General features: G+C 33.9%; 1 pseudogene; it reads left to right on the plus strand.

The window, feature by feature from the left end:
- The first annotated feature begins 18,461 nt into the window (after window positions 1-18,461).
- Window positions 18,462-22,801, plus strand: LOC112132342 (small integral membrane protein 15-like; annotated as a pseudogene).
- The last annotated feature ends 35 nt before the right edge of the window (window positions 22,802-22,836 follow it).

Genomic DNA, 22,836 nt, shown 5'->3' on the forward strand with positions numbered 1-22,836 from the left:
TAGGGGATAGGGACTCCCCTGCCCCATTTGGCTCTCAGGTGGGCTGCCACACCACATTGCTCTTCTTTCCACTCCATGGTTCATGCCAGCCACCTAGTCAGTTCTGATGAGAGAACCTGGATATCTCGGTTGCCAGTGCAGGATTCACATGCTATTATTGTTCTTTTGGATGGGAGCCTCCCATTGCTGTTGCTTCTAGTCGGCCATCTTGGCCACACCCCCAACTATATGATTTTAGATAAAGGTTTTGCTAAAAAAATTACTTGGAATATTTATTCATTACTGCATCTAGATAATCTGCTGTAAGCATGTAATTTTCAAGAAGGTAATCTGTATTTTATCATTGACTCCTTTTAAGATATTGTCCTTATCTTTTGTGTTTTGCAGTTTTGACACTCTATTGATATAATTATCTTATTGAAGATTAGCTGGGCTTCCTAAATATAAATATAAGTATTCATTTTGTAACTTTTTTTGTACTTTCTTCATGCTTTGATATCTTATTTTTTTAATAAGTTAATTTAAATATTTTATATTCTGCATTTGATAATGCAGTATCTACAATTACCAGAGATTTGACCATGTAGTTTCAAATGATTCTCACAATTATTAGGTTATTTGCTCAGAATTTTTCTAACTCTGAAATGTAGAGTTCATGATATTTGGAATTTCATTTGTGGGAATTTTTTGAACCCTGATTATAAAATTTGTCCTGCTAGAGTTAATTTTGTTTTATGCTTCTTCAAGAGATGTTTGCAGTAACTACAAATCTGAGACTGAGGCTATGTATTTGTCGTCAGGTTTTTCTATCATATAACTGACCTGATTACTGGCATACAGATAATAATTATTTTTCTTATTTTCTCCTCAATCTATAGTCAAGTTTAAAACACAAAGCAACAAATGTATGAATCTACAATGTGCACAGGCTTTTTTCCTTGGTTTCTAAATAAGAGTTTTCTTTAGGGTTTCCCTGGGTAATAATTAATTTATTATAATATCGGCTACTTTATGAAGTCCCCACGCTGGGCCTCCCCTGTTCTCTATGCAGCATGTTAAATCTGTCTAGTCCACCAGTGATAGATGTTCAAATGATAAGCACTGGCTTTATAGATCAATCACAATGATGGAACATCTTTGTTACCACAATACACCTGCAAGAACTTTCTTTCATATTTATGTACTAACTACTTTATTTACTAATGGTTTTCTAAAATAAAATTTTATCAAACACTCTTTGATGCTTTCTAGCAGGAATATTTCCAAGGCATCCATTCTATGTTATTACTGGACAAATGTACTCATTAATTTCATGCCCCGACCATTTTTATGCATAAGAAAAAAACAACCACAAAGCTTTATTTTGTTTAATTCAAGATTCATTATAATGTAACATTTGGAAGAATGATTCTTCTGGCTACTTCAAATACATCACAGTGAAGATAAAATGTACATAATTATAAAGCTTATATGCTGTTTATTAGCATACTTATATCTTAACCCACTCTACATTTCAACATCATGATTAGTTCATTTCCTACTTATTTTATACTTGTTTTAATAATCTTTAGAGTTACAACTATTTTCATTTTGGTGCCTTCCTAAGATTTCTATACTCTAACAAGGGACAAATAATTCATCTTAGATAAGATAAACAGGGGACAAATGTTTCATCTTAGATAAGATGAACAAGGGAAAAATAATTTATCTTGGATAAGCTGGCATATAATCTAGATTTTTAATAAATTGGCATTGGTTTGCAAATGATCCTTTTGCCTTCCCAAAAGGTAAATTAAAAACCAATCTTCTGGGCACCTGGTTAATTTCTTTATAGGGTAAATCTTTTCTACACCTTTAAAAGTGTTTCTAAATTAATATGTTTATTTAAGCTTTAGCTTTTCTGTACCCAGCATTTTTCTTTAAAATAATTTGCTTTTAAGTTTTTTATGTCCAGAATCACATAATCAATTGTTCTAACATGAGAATATATTTATTTGGTCTATTAGCCTTCTTAAAAATGTATATTATATATTAGTATTTTCTTATAATTTATAAGATCCTTTAAAGGTTTCCTCTCTAAATAGATGATGGATTGAGTTTATTTAGCTACATAGTTAGCTCTTCTCTTTTGGATATGTTAATAAATTAATTATTATTAATATATTGTTTTGGAGCACACCATGGAAAGTTTTATGTTGTCATTGTTGTGAATACCAGAACTGATCAGTCCTTACTCCAATGGTAACATTCCAGCACTTTCAAAGCTTTTCTGGCTTATTCAGAGCTCTTATATTTAATTCAGAAATAAGTGCATAATTTATAAAAAACATAATGAATTGAAGAAATAGAATGTCATTTATAAGAGTCAAATTTATTCATGCTTTGCATTTTTTCATTACAACTATATTTTATATACTTCATATTTATATTTCTATTTATCTTTAATTTGTTATTGTGAGATGCAATTAAGTAGAAGAAGATAAAATGTGAGCTTCTTCTGTCATCTTGAACCAGTAGTTTAGTAATTATTGATCTGATGAATTTCTTTGCTAATAGTGGATATGAATTGGTTACAAACACCATTGTAGTAAGTGGCAATCATAGGATGTAGGTCTGGCCCATAAGTAGTAAACAGATCTTATTCAGTTTTCCAAAACATTTTTTTTTTAAGTAACAGACTTCAGACTTGTGTGACATTAGCCTTTTTGTCTTTTGTCCTTCACTTTTCTCCAATTTTTATGCCGTATTCCAAGAATGGCACAAGAGAAAGACTGTGTACACAGACACCCTCTACGCACACACAAATATACAGATATATGGCTGTGGAAATGTGCAGATAAATAATAGATTTACAAGTTAAATGTAAAATAATAAAGCCATTAAAAATAGGAGAAAACATAAGAGGTAGCATTTCCTGGGCTTTTTAAGAATAGGTGGACTTCGGGGTACAATGTTAACTATTTAAGTGATGGATACACTAAAAACTCAGACTTCACCTAAGCTAATATGTGTGTGCTTATAAAATTCAAGTCATCCTTAATATCAAATATCTTAGGAAATGAAAAAGGAAAAATAGCTGAAATGCATTTTACAAACTCCTTCAAGGATTAAAGTTATTAAAATATATTTGCTAAACCAGGTGGCACAGGTTAAGTTCAAATTTAAGAACAATAATTGTAGCCCGAGTGAATTAACTCATCCTAAAGAGAGGAGGACTTTGTATTGATTACCTAAAATATATAAGGCAACAAGAGTGTGGACGATTCCAGACACACTGACTTTTTCCTGACTCAGAAACTCTATTACTATATATGTGTGTTATTGTAAAAGGGCTGCAGGAACTGAACCAATTAACAATATTGACAATCAGGGTCTTTGTGATATAGCTGTGGAATATTGCTAACTAAACATTTTATTGATAGAAAAATATTTCTTTTCTTGTACATTTGGTACCACAGTGATGAGAGCAAGATCCAGAAATATGCGTTAGTGACAGTAGTGGTTGTAAGAGAGACATCAGAGCTTTGAGGAGCAATGGTGTGTTAAGGTCCATCGTTTTGTGTTTTGATTTTGGCCTTCTACCAACTTACTCAAGGACATTGTAAGAATATGGAAAAAATAGCACATGTTAGAAATTTAGGGAAAGATAATGAACAATATAATAGTCATCTGAGAAAGGAAAAGAAAATTTAATAGACTAAATATAGTATGGTTGCATCATTAAAACACTACCTAAAGTTAGTAATCAACATTTAAAGTAGGAACAGTCATATGGGGCTACGTGTTTAACTGCAATTTCTTTCTTAGTGATTGTCTTACAAACAAATTAGGAAAAAACTGAGAGAAAAGCTGAAGGGAAAAGTTATTAATTACAGAGTTAGAAATTAAATATATACATATTTAACGTTTATATTAAATATATATTTAACATTTATATTAAATATATATTTATATAAATTTATAAATTTTTATATATAAATATTTATATATATATATATCCACAAAAAGACAAAATGAAAAATAACAGGTTGGACAAGACATATGGAGATAGGGACAAACTCTAACATCCAGTTAGAGCTCAGGGAAGGAGAATGAGTAAAAGAGGATGAGGTTGGAATAATACGTGTTTAAAAAATAGAAATGAAGCCCTAAAACAAGTCAAGTAAAATTGTGCAGTTATGCAGTGAAAAAATATCATTTTTATTCTAAAAGTTGACTTTTCCAAAGAGCTAGTATTGTTTTGCCTTGTTTAACACATAAAGGATCCTCTAGAGATCACATACATCACGATGATACAGGTCTAGCATCTAAATAAACATTTTGCATCTGAATCTTCTTGCGTGTAAAGGGCAGTGAAGAAAAGACTCCTCCCAGTGTTCTCTCTTCAAAGAGACATGCCTTTCTTTCAAGAAAGATTTAAAAAATTATATTTCCAACACCATGGAATACTATGCAGCCATAAAAAATGATGAGTTCGTGTCCTTTGTAGGGACATGGATGAAATTGGAAATCATCATTCTCAGTAAACTATCGCAAGAACAAAAAACCAAACACCGCATATTCTCACTCATAGGTGGGAACTGAACAATGAAAACACATGGACACAGGAAGGGGAACATCACACTTCAGGGACTGTTGTGGGGTGGGGGGAAGGGGGAGGGATAGCGTTGGGAGATATACCTAATGCTAGATGACGAGTTGGTGGGTGCAGCGCACCAGCATGGCACATGTATACATATGTAACTTACCTGCACGTTGCGCACATGTACCATAGAGCCTAAAGTATAATAATAATAATAGTAATAATAATAAAAATAAAATAAAATAATTAAAAAAAATTATATTTCCAGAGCTTCACATCTTATTCAGATACCAAAGAAACTGGAGGTTAAAGAGTCAGGAGTTACTGACAACTGAAGAGTCAGACATGAAAGGTACTGGGGAGCTCCATTATGGAAGCCTTGTGCTATGGTCTTTGTCACCCTCTCCACCATTAACTAGTAGTGTGAACACAGGAAAAGCACTTCGCTTTCAAGGCTTGATTTTCTAATCTTTGTCATAAATCTAGAAACAAGTTGTCTTCACAGTCTCATGAGCTCTTTTTCAATTTTGGTGTCCATAACCTGATGAAGCACCTCTGAAGTGCAGGGAGGGAAGATTTCCAAGGAACAGAATATTGCGATTCTGCCGATAGCTGGTTGGAAGCGTCTTTGAGAAAGTCACTTCGCATTTCTGTGCCCCATTTTCCTTATTTATCAAAGGAAGAGGATATAGTAGATCAATGGTTTTCTTTTTTTTTCTAAGCAAAACAATATTTTCAACAAAATCATGTATTTTGAGTTCTAATATTTGAAAATTTAAAAGTAAAGCTGGTACGGAGAAAGTGGGGTTTAAAAACTGGAAGCCCCAAGACTTAACCCTCCATGTTAAAATCATGTAAAAATCAGTGGTGACTCAGATCAAACAGGCTTATTTGGCTGATTTGCATGTAGTCTTCCGTAGCAACATTTTATCATGCAAAATCAGATAAACCTTTATTCAGCTCCGGTTTCCTGAATGAAGTTTTCACAAGTAAAAGTTCAGTATCTATTCCAGCCTATTTCAAAGACATTTCCAGAAAGCTATGTGCTCATTCACCAAACGTTTTTACATTTGATTTGCCCTTAGTACCTAAGGGCACTCTGAGACCTCTCCAGGATTCAAATATTTTCTTTCTCAGTAAGTGACATCTTCCCCTTCTAGATAAAATTTTTTTCTCAAGAGATTTATAACCAACTACTGTCTGCCAGAAGTTCAGAGATGAAAAAGAAAGTTCTCTAAAAGAGATGCTAACAATTGTGTGTGTGTGTGTGTGTGTGTGTGTGTGTGTTTTGAGACGGAGTCTCGCTCTGTCGCCCAGGCTGGAGTGCAGTGGTGCCATCTCGGCTCACTGCAAGCTCCGCCTCCCGGGTTCACGCCATTCTCCTGCCTCAGCCTCCCGAGTAACTGGGACTGCAGGCGCCCGCCACCACGCCCGGCTAATTTTTTTTTGTATTTTTAGTAGAGTTGGGGTTTCACCGTGTTAGCCAGGATGGTCTTGATCTCCTGACCTCGTGATCTGCCTGCCTCAGCCTCCCAAGGTGTTGGGATTGCAGGCGTGAGCCACCGTGCCTGGCCGATGCTAACAATTTAAAGACACAACTAGGTGTCTTTCCCCTGAGGATAAATATCTTTGATGATTTCAGGTAATTCCCCAGGAAAAATGTGTCTGGCTGTGGCTATGGTTATTGTTCCTACCATCAATCTAAATTGTAATCTCACTTTCTAATGAATGACATAGCAACTCTTGACAAATCCCTTTTGCGTCCCTGTTATTTTCCTACCTCTCAAGGAAATTGGTTTCCTGCATTCTGCAATTAGGAGGCTCCAGAAATTAAGAAATAAAATTTGATGATTTAAATTTCATTGTAATTTTTCAAAACAGTCTGGTAATCATCACTAATTACAATAATTAAAACTATGTCCATTAATGAGAAACATTAATTCAGAGCTTAAACAAGTATGTCGAGGGATACGGGCTATACAAACTTCAGAAGAACATGCGTCTTGCATGTAATACACATTAAATTAGAGGTCTAAAATCAGGTCCTAGATTTAGTAAGAGAATTTTACTGAACATAATGCCCAGATCTTACTTTAGAAAGATAGGATTTTTGATTTATGTCTATGTTGCATTTGTGCAATAAAGCACAAGTTAACCATTTTCTATATTAGTTTATTTGTTAGTTTGTTGAGTATTTGGTGAATTGTTCATTACAAGGAAAAAAAGATGACTGGTGCTAAAACATACTTTGACTTCACTGAATTTTCTTAGAGAAAGTTCAGGTTAAGCAGAAGACAAAATGTTAGCAGCAAGTTAATGCATTTATACTTCAGAGGTTGAACTTTTTGATAATGTCTGCTTAAGCAATACAGTGTCATTTTATTCATGAAGGAGTTCATGTTTTATGTCTTCTGAAGCATTAATCTGTATACATTCTAAAACCTTATATATCAGATATAGAAGCAAAATCTTCATGGATAATCTTAGTTTAACAACGAAGTACCTCTCCAGCGTCAAACAATGATACATGATAATTATATTTAACTTAAATATCTTATTCTTTGAAGAAAAAAATCATTAAAAAATTTAAATTGGAAATAAATTTGTTTCTAAAAAACAAATTTATGCTGTAATAGCTATGGGTGGCTGGTGCTGGAGGATCACTTAAATCCAGGATTTCAAGATTAACTCAGCAACACAGCAAGACCCTGTCTTTACAAAAAAAATAATAAAAAATTTAGTCATGCACAGTGGCATGCACCTGTAGTCCCAGCTGCTGGGGAGGCTGAGGTAGGAGGACCTCTTGAGCTCAGAAGTTCAAGGCTGCAGTGAGCTATGATTGTGTCAATGCACTTCAGCTTTGTTGACAGTGCTATAATGCCTCTAAAAAAATAAGCAAAGCAAAAAAACACATATGCTTATGTAAGTGTGGTGTTTTATGGATAGATTTACTCTAAGAAGAAACAGCATTTTAAATCTCAGAATTATAGTCATTTACTTTATCAAATGCTCTTCCTCTTAGAAGTTTCTTTCGGAGTTTTCCATTCAATTTCACTTTTTTATTGCCAAAAACCACTATATAATATTCAAACTTGATTGGATTCAGCATGCTACAATTGAAATTACCCAATTAATATGCCAAGTGTGACCTTGATTATTGATTGAATTAAGTAATCTCCATCAAAAATATGCAAAATATTATGTAATCCGATATAAATGTTTGGGTTTGCATCTTAAAGAGATAAAATATTCATTTTTACTTTTTGAACGATGCTTTAAATTTGCAGGTAAAAATGTGTACTTACGGCCAGGTGCGATGGCTCACGCCTGTAATCTCAGCACTTTGGGAGTCTGAGGCAGGCAGATCACGAGGTTAAGAGAACGACACCATCCTGGCCAACATGGTGAAACCCCATCTCAACTAAAAATACAAAAATGAGCTGGGCGTGGTGGCGGGCACCTGTAGTCCCAGCTACTTGGGAGGCTGAGGCAGGAGAATAGCTTAAACCTGGCAGGTGGAGGTTGCAGTGAGCCAAGATCGTGCCACTGCACTCCAGCCTGACTACAGAGTGAGACTCCGTCTCAAAAAAAAAAAAAAATGTTTACTTATAGTGTATTTATAGTTACACATATTTATTTGGAATCAAAATGGTAAATAGAATTACACAGGTATTTTTGAATTTATCACCAAAGAATGTTTTCCTTCTTCTTGCCTAAATGCAGGAAGTATTGTAAGTCACATAACTAATAATGTTTGAAGTGTATACACTAAGTTCATTTATGTTCAAGTATACTGAATCTGCAAATGTATCCTACTTGTTAGCATAATCAGACTAGAACTTTTTTCATGATTATCAAACAGAAATCATACAGAAATGATAGTTAAACTAATCTGAGCCTTACTTTTCCAACTTATGAAAAAACTTATGAAAATACATGAAAAAGAAGCAATAATTTTGAATATACTTGCAGACCATGAATAAGAAGGTCTATTTCTCAGGATGGTCAGAAGGTGGGAGAGTGGGCAATACAGAATGAAGTTGCTCAAAATGTGGTCTACAGACTGATGCTTATCTTTAAGTTCTTTGTTGTCAGTCCTGATGAGGGAAGTAGAGACTCGAGAGTGACATACTCTTGCTGGATGATCATCTATCCATATACAACTTGGAGATATTATTGCTACAAGGAATATGAGAGAATGGATTTGTAGATTCAAATAGCAGGCTCTGCTGTACTTGGCAAGTGTGGAAGATCTGGATAGTTTCCTTAGATTGGTGGATGTCTTAGGAGTAAAAGTTTACATGCACTCAATAGAACCCTGCTCTACACAGTCAAGTAAACACGTATGGAAATCATTCAATCACTTTATATTTGTGAAAACGTTTCCAATACAAGAACTTCAACACATTTTTCATAAATGTTTTAAAAGAATGATTCTGTAAAGAACTGTTAATTCTACCATTTTAATTTTAAAAAATATTACTTATGTTTAAATGTAGTTAGTGATATGTCTTTCTGTAAATCACTTACTTATCTATATAATCTCAATTTATTAGTTAGGGACAACCATGTGCATCAGTGCTAGTGATATATAGAGTTACTGATAATCTTAGGAGCCACAACGTCTTAAGAAATACTGAAAGTCGCAAAAGGTATTCATTGTAAAATGCATATATTTCATTTTTATTTATACACTAATGATATGATCAACATTTGAGACAGAATTCACATGAAATTTATTCAGCTTATTTATTGCTCCTGAGAACTTATGTTAACCTGAAACTTTATGGAGAAGAAATGTACTGGAATGGTAAGAAAGCAGTTTCATTAAAATAATTTGGGAAGAGTTTGTTAAAATAATATCATGCATCATAATAATTACTATAAAATAGTTTTCAAGCAGTTACTTGAGAGTGATTAATGCAGTATGACAATGATATATATATATAGTACAATTTAATGGTATCAGTAATTGAAGAAACTGACAGTAGTAAATTAGAAAGTCACAAATGTTGAATATTTGAAGGATTGCTATCCAGGTGCAAAAACATCACCTTTTTTTTTTTTTTCTTTTTGAGACGGAGTCTCCCTCTGTCACCCAGGCTGGAGTGCAGTGGTATGATCTCGGCTTACTACAACCTCTGTCTCCCAGGTTCAAGTAATTCTCCTGCCTCAGCCTCCTGAGTACCTGGGATTACAGGCATGTGCCACCACACCTGGCTAAAAGTTTTGTATTTTCAGTAGAGATGGGGTTTCGCCATGTTGGCCAGGCTGGTCTCAAATACCTGACCTCAGGTGATCCTCCCACCTTGGCCTCCCAAAGTGCTGGGATTACAGGCGTGAGCTACCACGCTAATTTTTTCTGATTAAAATCTAAAAATTTAATTGATTGCTTAATGTATTCTCTTTCACACCATTTCTGAAAGTTTAGCTCCCACCCATGAAAATAAAATACAAAGTCTTCTGAGATGAAGGCACAATTTTCTTTATATTTTAGTTTTACAATCCTAAGAAAAATTAAAACTGTAATAATGATATAGATTAAATTAATTTACATAAATACCAATACATTTCTGTATGCACTCATATATTTTCTACTCATGCATAACACCCTAGATATAATTGTTTACATCTTCCTAGTGACAAAACAACTTCTAGTTTAGTTACAAAAGTATAGACTTAAATGCAATCTATCAATGCATATCCTACTTGCCGTATTCCACAGTCTTTTAACTGCTTTCTTCATTTAATCTGTTTGTAAATAACCTACAGACCTTTAAATCTGAAGGCATATTAGGGAACATTCAGTGATAGAATGTCAAAGGAATTGTTTAAATGAATATTTATTAACTCATTAGAAAGCAGAGTACATATATGTGACTACGTAATGGTGTATGCTTTACATATTCAAATACAAAAGCATATAGTGGGGTAGTAGATGTTTAGAAGAAAGCTTAATGAAATAAAAAATGGAGAAAATGCAAAAAAATCTAAACGCTATTCTGGGTTAATGTTTTCTTTATTATCAATATTTGATGATTTTTTTTCTTCCTTTAGGATAAAACCTAGAGTGAAAAAAAGAAAGAAAAGAGTAGAATTAAAAGAATAAAATAGAGTAGAACTAACCATCTGTTGAAAATTGCTTCACTTGGCATAGGGGTCTCAAAACACTGAACAGTTTAGCTAATTTTTGAACCTGGACAGACTTTTGCTGCTATTGAACTAAACCATATCTAGATGGTAAATTAATGTCTATATTGAATATTACAAGATAAAATAATCCATTATATTTTTATGATATCCTTATGTGCATCTTAAAACTGTCCTTTGACATTTGAGTTGTTTCATCAGACATTTCAGGTTGCAATTACTTTGCCTATTCACAAGATTTTCTATTTGAAAAACTGCTTCTAAATATAGTGGTTTATCATAACTCATTTAGAAATGTAAAAGCAATATATTATGTTTGAGTGGGTTTAAAAGTAACTCATAGCAGCTCAATCCTCTCTTTACTGGCTATTGCAGAGATGATAGCTTTTTTTTTATTTGTATGTAAACATCCCCCCAAAATATTCCAAAGCTACTTTTTTTCTTTTAAAAAATAATATTTTTTTCTTTGGCTAACCTAAAATTGTGAGTTAATAATAGTAAGGGCAGTACTTCTAATAATTTCCCAACACAGTACCCTGATGGAGTACAAAAGTGACAACATATTGCTATCAAAATATTAGCCATTGCATCCCATCCTGGACACTTTGGAAACACTCTTTAGTGAAGTTTCGTGTAATCACATTTACTAAGCTGCTATGCAAAAACATTATTTAATCAGCACGAGTTTTTTCAGGCATAACGGGCTTTCCTTCTCCCTGCATCTATTTATGCAGTATAGGTTCAATGTAGAAAACTCAGAAAATGATAAATAAATAAATATGTATAAAGCAAAACATCACTCAGAGGTGACAATTGTCAACATTTTTACATAGCTCCCTCCAGCCTGCATGTGAATGTACATATAAATTGGAATATTAAAATTATACATGATATTGTACATTCTAATTTACAAACTATTCTTACACATAACTTATGCAGTACAGTGAGATTTAGAAGTCACTTAGATCTTAGTATAAGTTGTTTTATCAAATACTTCCCAAAGTAGTTTATGGGGAGGCATTGAGGACAAGGCGAGAAGGTCATATCTGCCTGTGGCAGGTGATAGAATCACCGCTACCTGGACAACAGGAGTTTTATTAGGAAGAAAAAGTCACCTTATTTCATAAATTTTTATATACCTGACATTTGCTTACTAAGAGAAATATAGATCAATATTATTAGAAGACTTTTGTGCATGTGGGAAGCTCAGTTAAAGACAATAAACTCCCATCGTTGCAGACATTACATAACACCTTTCGTGTGTTGATGGAGCTCAATATATAAACTGTACATGAAAATGAATAGGTATATTCCCTTCTTGACAAAAGAAGCTAATGGAACTTACCCAGCTAAAACTTTTCACATTAAATTGAAATTATACCTCTAAATCTTGGAGGTAGTGAAAGCTGTGCATACTTCTTTTATGTTAAGACATTGCAAAAATATTGGCCAAAGCAAAGATTTATAAGATGTCACTGAAAGCATTCACTCTAACAATAAAGAAGACAGCAGGATGGTGAAATGATGGTTGGGGTTCAAAATAAATCACATGGCACTATAATAATTTCATAGCAGTTAGGTCTCCCTTACCACACTGCATCTGGCATTTTGTCATGTTGTCTTTTAAGGAAATAATTGTTCATCATAGGTATAGCATTTCAGTGTTTAGGGCTTGAATGTATTTAAAAAAGTCCAAAAAGTTCACTAAGAAAAAGACGGAAGATTCAGTGAGGTAAACACACTCTTAAAGTTTTAGAGACTGATATTTTGTCAGCATACTATTCCAAAGGAAAAATAAGCATAAATGTCATGAGGAATATGATGTTTTTCTATGAAAAACTAAAAATTGTGTAGAACAGTAGTTCTCAGTAGTAAATAGGCATCGATTTTTGATCCTGCCTTGTTTCATAAAAATTATTAAGGAATTTTTATTTAATTACTGGTACTCTTAATTTTCATTTTCCCATGGGAAAATGGAACTGAGCATAATGACAAAAATTTCTTTCTCTGCACATGGAATGTTCCTAGTTACCATATTACTTCACTCTAACCTACTGGTCTTATTGCCTATCAATTTCAGGTGGTCTCAAAACTTCATTAAAAATAAGATAACATAAAAGAAAAATATTTAAAAAGTGTTAATAATCTTCCCTCTAGACTTAAGGACATTGGATTGACCTTTGGCCATTCTCGTTGCATGATTGTGATGAGTTGAATAATTAACCCCCTCAGCCAAATTCATGTTCACCCTGAACCTCAAAATGGGGCCTTATTTGGAAAATAATCTTTATAGCTATAATTAAAGATCTTGAGACAACATCATCCTGGATTTAATGTGGCCCCTAAATCCAATTAGTTATAAGAATTTTTGTAAGTAGTGGAGAAGAAACTGAAACAGAAAACCCAGTGAAGATAGACACAGATTGGAGTGATAGGTCTACAAGCCAAGGGTCACCATGAATTGCCAAAAAGCCAGAAACTAGAGAGAGGCATGAAACAGATTCTCCCTCAATGTCTTCAAAAGAAACAAACCTTGCTAACACCTGATTTCTACATTTTGGACTATAGTATGGAGATGATAAATTCACATTGCTTTAAGCCATTCAATTCACGGTATATGCTACAGCAGCCCTAGGAAACTCATATGATCATGATTTCAAGAAATTGTTAGGAGCTTACTCATACCTGATACCAAATAACTGAAAATCCAGCCAGAGCTATGCACTGAACCATGTACCTATAATTAATATTCAAGGTTTTTATAAAGTAATTAAGAACAGGTATTAATGAGAAGCAGCTGTCTGGAGAATAGTGCCAGTCACATATATCTGAGTGAGCCACATGGTTAGCTAGGTAAGAAACATGATAAAGTCCCAGACTTAACTTCACAGGGTTGAGGTACCTATGCACACTTAACTTTCTCTCTTTATCATTCCTGGCCCAAGTATAAAATTGGGAGAACTGGGGTGTTGGGAGCTGAGCTTAAAAAACAGGAGTTTTCTGTACTAATATTGTTGTGGATTGTGTGTTTTTTGTTCATATTATTTCTTAAAGCTAAGTAAACCTGGTGGTGTTTAAAACCTATTGTGTCCATTAAGTTTGATTTTCAATGTGAACCCAGATCCAAATGCCAAATGGCTTGTACTTGGCATTGCATGATTTTATATAAACACACACACACACACACATGCACACACACACACACACACAGATAAATATGCATATATACGCACAATATATCTGGATACATATACATATATATGTCATATACTTAGTCTTGTAAATACATTTTGTTTTAACCTTATGGGAGACTATGAGTTAGGTATTTAACAATTAAAGGAAAATAGCTAAGCTTGCAATACATTTAGTTATGTAGTAGGTAAGGTTTGCTGAGGAAGTCATTTTAGGATCCACTGGATAAAGTGTAGTATGAGAATAATAAAGCTGGGGGTACCTGAATATGAGGGAAATGAGAGACCAAGATTAGCTTGATTACTGTGAGATTTCTATAATCAAATATATTTCATGCTACTTTTCATAGGCTATAGAGGATTTAAAGTGCTTACTAACAAAATTGTCATCCTAAGGAGAATAAGTGAAGATGGGTTATATTGCTTGTTAAGATATAATATACAATTAGTGCTACTACCAAAATAATAAAATTTATATTACATGAACTATAGAAATAACCACGAATAATTTTTTTTTTTTTTGAGACAGAGTCTCACTCTCTTGCCCAGGCTAGAGTGCAGGGGCACAATCTCGGCTCTTTGCAAGCTCCGCCTTCCAGGTTCATGCCATTCTCCTGCCTCAGCCTCCTGAGTAGCTGGGACTACAGGTGCCCACCACCATGCCCGGCTAATTCTTTTGTATTTTTGATAGAGACGGGGCTTCACCATGTTAGCCAAGATGGTCTCGATTTCCTGACTTTGTGATCTGCCAGCCTCGGCCTACCAAAGTGCTGGGATTACAGGCGTGAGCCACTGCGCCCAGCCCAACCATGAATAATTTTTTTAAAATGGTATCAAGAGAGCAGCACAGATAATTCATTTAATATAATACTATTACTAATAATACCTAATAAACTAATTTCATTCTATGTATGAGCTTTATGAAGTTAAAGAAATTAGTATGTTAGAAATTCATGTTACTTATTTAATTAAATCATTATCTCCAAACGGATAGAAATAATTTTAAACTAGTATTGTGACAGTAATTACATAACACTCCCAAATTACAATGGCTATTCTAGGAGAGTTGTAGAGTCAGTTCAAAAACAGAAACACAGGTTCTAGATTCAGACAAACCTGGGCTTAAGCCTTAGCAGTACCACATCTTAGCTGCTATAAGAAACTGTGCACACGTCTCATCTAAAAAAGAAGGATAATTAGAATAATATCTAGAATAATATCATAGGCTAATTGTGAGGATACATGTGTTACTCTGTTCTCACACTGCTATAAAGAACTACCCAAGACTGCGTAATTTGTAAAAAGAGATTTAATTGACTCATAGTTTTGCATGGCTGGGGAGGCCTCAGGAAACTTACAATCATGGTGGAAGGGGAAGCAGGCATGTCTTACATGGTGGCAGGCAAGAGAGCAAGCGCAAGAGAGAGCAGAGAAAACTGCCTTATGAAACCATCAGATCACATGATAACTCACTCACTATCACTAGAACGGCATGGGGGAAAATGCCCCCATGATCCAATTACCTCCCACCATGTCCCTTCCTTGACACATGGGCATTACAGTTTGAAATGAGATATGGGTTGGGGACACAGAGCCAAACCATGTGAATACCATAAAATAGTCATTATGGGATTTTGTTGAAAGATGCTTTCCAAATAATGTTTTCTTCTGTAATTATTCATAGTTGAACTAGCAGACATTCTCTTGAATTTGACTACATGAATGATGCATCCCTGAATCACTCTGAACATACTGCCCTCATATTTAAGTTACTTATTACTGATAAACATCAAACTGGAGATACATATATCATAAGTAATTGGAGACCCCAGGCTGGAACATAGTAGTGTGATCTCGGCTCACTGCAAACTCCACCTCCTGGGTTCAAACGATTCTCCTGCCTCAGCCTCCCATGTAGCTGAGATTAGAGGACACACCTGACTAATTTTTGTATTTTTAGTAGAAACAGGATTTCACCACGTTGCCCAGGGTGGTCTCAAATTCCTGAGTTCAGATGATCTGCCCTCCTCGGCCTCCGAAAGTGCTAGGATTACAGGTGTGAGCCGCTGCACCCAGGTAAATACCTTTAGAGAAATTAATTTTCTCTGAATTGTGATAGGCTGTTTTAAAAAGGTATTTGTTATAAAAGCAAAGAGGCTACTCTGGATCACCATGAAGATGCTGCTTTATTTTCCATTTCACATTCAGCCTTTCTGTTACGACACACACACATATACACATATACAATGCATCACTAATCTTACTGTAGTCCGTTTTTCTGGGGTCAGAAAATCACTAGAAGTTCAAATTATAAGGTAATTTGAAATGTTAGTGTGGGTGAGGAGAAAACAAAAAACGAATTAGTTTAATGAATACCAAGAGACTATTTCAACAACACAGGTTCATTATAATTTTTAGCTTTTAGCAGATTTAAGAATAATAAAATAATCTTTGATATCTTTTAACATTTTAAATGATAGATCACTAATTGATTGTCTTGTTTTTAATAGTTGGAAAAATTGAGTGACACTACTAAAAATCTATGACTATTCATCTAGAAATTTGAACAAAGTTACTCTAAACACATAAAATAGAAAAATAAAAATAAATGTAGAACGATAATACTTTTATTACTCTGGTAATAAGTAATAAAAATGGGTAAATAAATTACTAATAATCCATTTTATTTTAGTAATAGATAAATTCTCAGCAATAACTTGTCAATTAATATTTGTAATATAATTATTTAGATGAATTTTGTACCACAAATAATTTAAATGGTTACTCAATCCAGAAGGAAAAATGTTAATACACAGAGCTCCATGGTAATTGAATATTAAAATTATTTTTAATGTGGCAACACATTAATTTTCAGACAAATATTGTCATAATAAACATGTTTAAAGCTCAAATTATTTTTAATAGGATAATAATTCTCCGGAGAAAGCTCAAAATGTAAAAAAAAAAAGAAAGTAAAAGGAACAATATAAAACTTAAGAAATAACCTATTCATGGAGTATTAGATATATGATTATGGGTATCACGTTTGCATTAGATATTCAAATGAGTAATTGTACTAATTTTCCTTTAAAATAATGATATACACAATATTTTACCAATTACATTACTTGCCATTATTTGTACTTGTACTGGAAAATGTCTTGAAAATTTGAAATGTACATGAATATGAGAGCAAAATCATCTTAAGGCCTTTAAATGATAGTACCTGGGCAAATGTAGATAAGTTAAATAATTCATTTTAAATTAATTAAGAACACCATATTACAAAACAATATACTCATGTTTCAAAATTTATTAAGCATTTACTGTCATGTCTTGGACAAATGATACATAGTGTCTGCCTACAAAGAACTTGGAAACTCTTATGGAGAAACAATCATATAACAATATATAACATATAGTCATTTAGGTATTAGGGATGTGTAGGCATCGTACAAAGTTGTTTCTTAAATGAAATGAGAATTACAGGAATTACAAAGATTCTTTTAAAGTATGATGACTGATTTATAATCTAGTAACTTCTCTATGATAATAGTATTAAAATAGATTATTATATGCAAATGTTTTATAACAAATATACTTAATTAAAAAAATCTTTGAGTAAGTAAATTTTTGTATATGTGGAGTTTACCATGACTTTTGGGATGATTTCTGGGTTCATATGTGTTTCAAAGGTCAGATTTTGAGACATTTACTGTGTTTTTTTCCTTGTGTCCAGGAATTAAGCAAATAAAGTATAGTCATCTCTCAGTATATGTGGAGGATTTATTCAGGACCAGCGTATAACAAAATCTGCACGTAAGTCCAGCAGGGAAAACCTGCATTGACAAAAATTCTGTCCTCCCTGTATGTGAGTTTCATATTCCACAAATACTGCATTTTGAATTTGCATTTAGTTTAAAAAATCCTCATATAAATTCAAACCCATGTTGTTCAAGGGCCAATTGTAGAATTATCGATACTAAGTATATTGATACAAGAGTATAATGCAGAATTGCTGAAATTCAAGTCATCTGCATTTCCTTAAATAGCACCTTATATTTATTTGTTTGCTGTCTAATGATCAAATTATGTAGATTAAAATTTACAAATAACAATCCTTATACAGGTTGTATATAAGTATCTTGATTTAATTATGAAAAAATAGTAAAAGAGGTTAAAAAATCTATAAGGTAATCTGTAGAGAAATAGAGCAGTCTCTGGTTAATCTTCAATCCTTTTGATGCAGGGCAGATTCTCGATGTCACCCAGGAAATAATTTAAGATTAAGCCAGTGATGGAAGAAAGCAGTTTTATTAAGGTGGTGGCAGTGTTAACAGTTCTGTGACTGCTCCTTGCAGAGCAGGGCTAGCCCATAAGCAAAGTGGCTAGAACAGGCGATGGGTAGTTGACAGTTGCATTTATACCCACTTTGATGGCATACAAATAAAGGGGCAGGTTATTCATCAATCGCTAGAAAATGGGCACTGATTTCCAGCTGTTGCCATGGAAATGGGTGGTGACTTCCATACGTCGCGATGGCATTTGTAAACTATCACAGCCCTGGTGGAAATGTCGTGTGCTGATGAGCAGCCAGGGCAACTAGAGGTTACTGTTGGTGCCGCTTGTTGGTGGTTTTGGCCTGTCGTCACCTGGTCCTGCCAGGCTCCTACCTCCCTCCTGCTATGATTATTCTGTTCTGTAGACACTAAAACTAGGTAAAAGACACCTGGGCATTTAGATAATAAAAACAATATGTATTATTATTGTCTAATTCTCCTGAAAAAATAGAATTAGAGGTAAGAAAATGGACAGATTCAAATATAATAACCCATGTAAGCATTGAAAATGATGATTAAATATAAAAATATTAAAACAAAATATGTTGTTATTTAAAGCAAAAATTAATTTTAATTTAATATTAATTGTTAATACTGAATGTTAAAATACTGAAGGCTGTTTCACCCCCTTAGATGAGTGTTTTAACTCAGGAACAATTCTTATCTAAGGAACAGTTCAAGGATATTCACTTTCCCAAATTTGATTAGACACTGTACTGGAGAGTCTAGCCAAGTGCAATAACAATCTTAATTAACTAAAATCTAAGAATTGAAAAGGAAACCATATATCTGTCTTTACTCAGAAAAGATATGCATGCCTGCACAAAATATCTAAAAGCTACCTACAAGTAAATGTTTAGATTAAATATATATATTTAATAAGATTACTCCATTTGAGATCAATGTAAAAAAAGCAACTGCATTTGTAAATATCAACATTTCTTCCAATTATTAATTATATTATAGAAAGTTTTTCTTCTCTTGCCTAAATTCAAGCTCTTCACCTTTCCAGGATAGAAAGTGCCTGGGGGTTGGGGGATGTTCCTCATCACTGATGCCTGGCTTTGTGGAAGCAGGATTTCCAGACATTTCAAAGTCTTACCCAAACTACATACTCCCAGGAGAGGAGGTTGAGGAAGCATGGTTATCTTGGGAATGTGGTCCTGGACTCCCACTTTGGGTGACTTGGGTGATAGACTTCAAAAACAACTAGCCACTCTTTTGGTTTCCCAGGGCAGGGACTCTGATGTTCTCCCTCCACTGCTACTTAGACCTGCCTTTTCTGGCCTTGGGCTCAAATTTTTCTCATGTTTAATTCAAAAATTAAAAAAAAAATCAGAAGAAGAAAATAAAAAAAAAAAAGATGGCTTTATTTTTCCCTGTCTATGGTATGTGTGCCCTTGTAGTTTGCTGGGCTCCTTGTACCTAAGGTAGTAGTACCACCAGGTGAGTGCTATGGCCTCTAACACTAAGACCTTGTCTGAGACAACCTATTAAATTCTCTTAGGAGTTCTTCAGTCTGGGGCTCTGCAGCCCTTGGCGTACCTCCCTTTCTTGACTGTTGTGAGATCATTGAAGATAGCATCCCCAAAGTAAACACGGTTTTGTATTGATAAGAGCAAAATAAAAGAGCAACAATAAATGTAATTTGCATTGATTAAAGAGAAAATGGTTTCTCAACTGTAAACGCCCTTGACATTCAATGAACTATTTGAATCTTTCTCTCTCCAATTACATTATAGATTAAGAGCACAATGAACATTTTCTGAATTAAAGAATCATTAATACTCATTGCTGATTATAATATGCTAAATGCTCTAAAATATCACCTCAGATACCATTTATAACAACCTTAGGAGACATTTAGTACCATTATTACCACCATAAAAGTAGAAAATAAGGCATAGAAAAACAAATAAATTACCCAGCCATTCCATGAACACTTATGGAGCACCTACTGTTTGCTGGATATGGTTCTTGGTGTTGGAATGCAGAGTGGAACAATCAGAAATGGCTTTTCCTTTGGTGTCACTTTCAGCTTTAACATGTGGCAATTCAGAGTTTCAGCACAGGCAGGTGGCTTCGCCCATGCCAGCGTGGAGCTAGTACGCTATCCTTTGCACACTGCTGCATGCCCTGATCCTCTGTTATGAGCAATAAAGAATGTAAAGTCAGCACAGTGCTCTGGTGGATCACATAATCAAGCTAATCAACAAAGAAAAACTGTCTTAAAGAAAGTTTCCATCACCTCTTTGAAAGCTTTGGTAGATTTCTACTTAGATTACCTGAGTTCTTGCTGATTATGACACATGACTGGACAAATTATTCAATCTTTTAGAGTCTATTTTACATTTGGAAAAAAGGGGAAAAGCAAAACCTACCCTACCTAGTGTTTTGGTCCTTTCAGAAGTAGGATTTATTGATATGTTTACATAAATGCACACATGGGTCAAACTTCATACACCCTCTCTCCCAAGTTAATTTTACCTTATGTTAAAATACAGAATGAAAAGGTTTACAATGTATCCATTTATTTTTTTAGGGAGAATTTCACACATTTCCCAGATTATTTGTGTAATTTTTAAAAGATTATTTCTACAAATGTAAAATACTTTCGAAGAATCACACTCACCAAAATAATTAGATTTTTTAAAAACACATTTTATATATGAGAATGAGTTCACATCATAGAAGAGAAGCAGGGTTTGACAGTTCGTTTTTTGGACATAAAAACCCAGTTACTGATAATTCATTAGGAATGAAGCTTTGGTTAAACGGAGCCATTCGTTGTTAATAGCCTGTGGTGCAATAAGACTCGCCGTGAACAGGTGATGATTACAGTACTTAGCACTTCTGGAGAATAAAAGTACAGTGACTGTAATCATTCTAAAAATTACTTCATAAGTGTCACACTGTTAATTACAGTTCAAATAATTAGCATCTGGTTGAAGTTATAGGTGTAGCTTTGAGGAATTGGTATTACAGGAAATGCATTTAAAGAAACTTTAATCACAACATAAAATGTTCTCTGCCTGGCTTTAGGTACTCTTGTACAGTAAGTCACACCTGGTGTTTACTAAAAGTGAAAAAGTATAAAAACCAATTGATACTGTTTTTTCTTCAGTAGAACATGACAAACAGTATTATTTTACCTTGTGGACATTGTAGTTCTCAAAAGATAGTAAAAGTGTGGGAACTTTAATGAATTTTTAAGTTTCAGTAATATTGAAGGTGTTGCTCAGTTATAAAAGTTGGGTATGATTTATAATCAATATGCAAATGAGATACGAAATTACCTAGGAAAATTAAATGACATTAATTTGTTTTTTTTAAAGTAGACCGAGTGAGGATAAAGTCTAAAGGAGGATACAGTTTGCGAAGAGATTTTGTGAAAACCATTTAATGCATGCTGACTATTGTCTAAGAGGCATTTTAAGTACTGAATTTCTGAAAGTACTGGAATTTTATTGGATTTTTGATTTGGAACTTAGTGTTTTGAAAAAAGTAATGGCAAGAAGGCCCATAAGCAGACATGTATTTTATTTAATATGCAATACATGAAGGATTTAAAATCAGTACGAAAGAGTTACTTTTTCCTTAAAACAATGTTGGGGCAATTGGCTAACATTTGAGGAAAAAATATATGGAATAAAATATAAAATCATCTAATCATAAATACAAGTAACAAAATAAAAATAAGTAAACAATAGTTTTTAGAGTATTTTTTATTAGAAATGATACCAATGTGGAATAAATTGAGAAATGAACATATCTAACTCTGTACAACCTAAACATTCTATTATATTGTTTTTATAATAAAAATAAATTAACAAAATACAAACAGGGCATGGATTGATTGTGTCTTACCAAATGTAGAAACATCATAACATACTTTTAATAAAATCTGTTAATTGGGATTCTGAGCCCCTGGCCTGGGCCAGAGATAGGAAACGCAGGTCGCAGTTGCTGCCATGATTTTGCCTGGGTGCCCAGCTGAGACAGTCACTGCCTTCCTTTGGGGACTCTATGCTCTGTGATCGCTGCCCAGCTGTGAGACCAGGGACCCACACTTGCCAAAGCTGAGGGTAAGAGGTAAATGTAGTCCTTGGGGCCTGTGGCTCCAGTAGGATTTAAACCTTTACTTAAGAGATACAGTAGAACTAAAGAAGACAAACAACCAAGCATCATGAAATTGTGATTAGCTCAGGAACCATCCTAGAACAAAGTTAGGGATCACTACTCAAGCATATCGTCCTAAAACCCATTCAAAGATATTTGATATAAAGGCTTGGGATGAATATATTGTGGAATGGGCTGCAAAGACTTCAAGTAGCTTCCTCACAACGGTTATTTTGGCCCTCATTTCACTGGTCCTAGCAAGTGCTTTATGTCCTGGAAACTGAAGAAGATGATTGTGGAGCCAGGAAAACAGCAAAGGAAGAAACAGGAGTCAAGAAAATATCGCCAAAGTCAAACAACTTAAAAAGGATAGAGGAAAGAATAAGAGGAAAATTATTTGGAAAATTATCATCTTTTGAAGGATCCTCTATGGTTTCTTTGTTGGATTTCATAA

The sequence above is a fragment of the Pongo abelii genome, chromosome 1 (genome assembly GCF_028885655.2).
Source record: "Pongo abelii isolate AG06213 chromosome 1, NHGRI_mPonAbe1-v2.0_pri, whole genome shotgun sequence".
Classification (NCBI taxonomy): Eukaryota; Metazoa; Chordata; class Mammalia; order Primates; family Hominidae; genus Pongo; species Pongo abelii.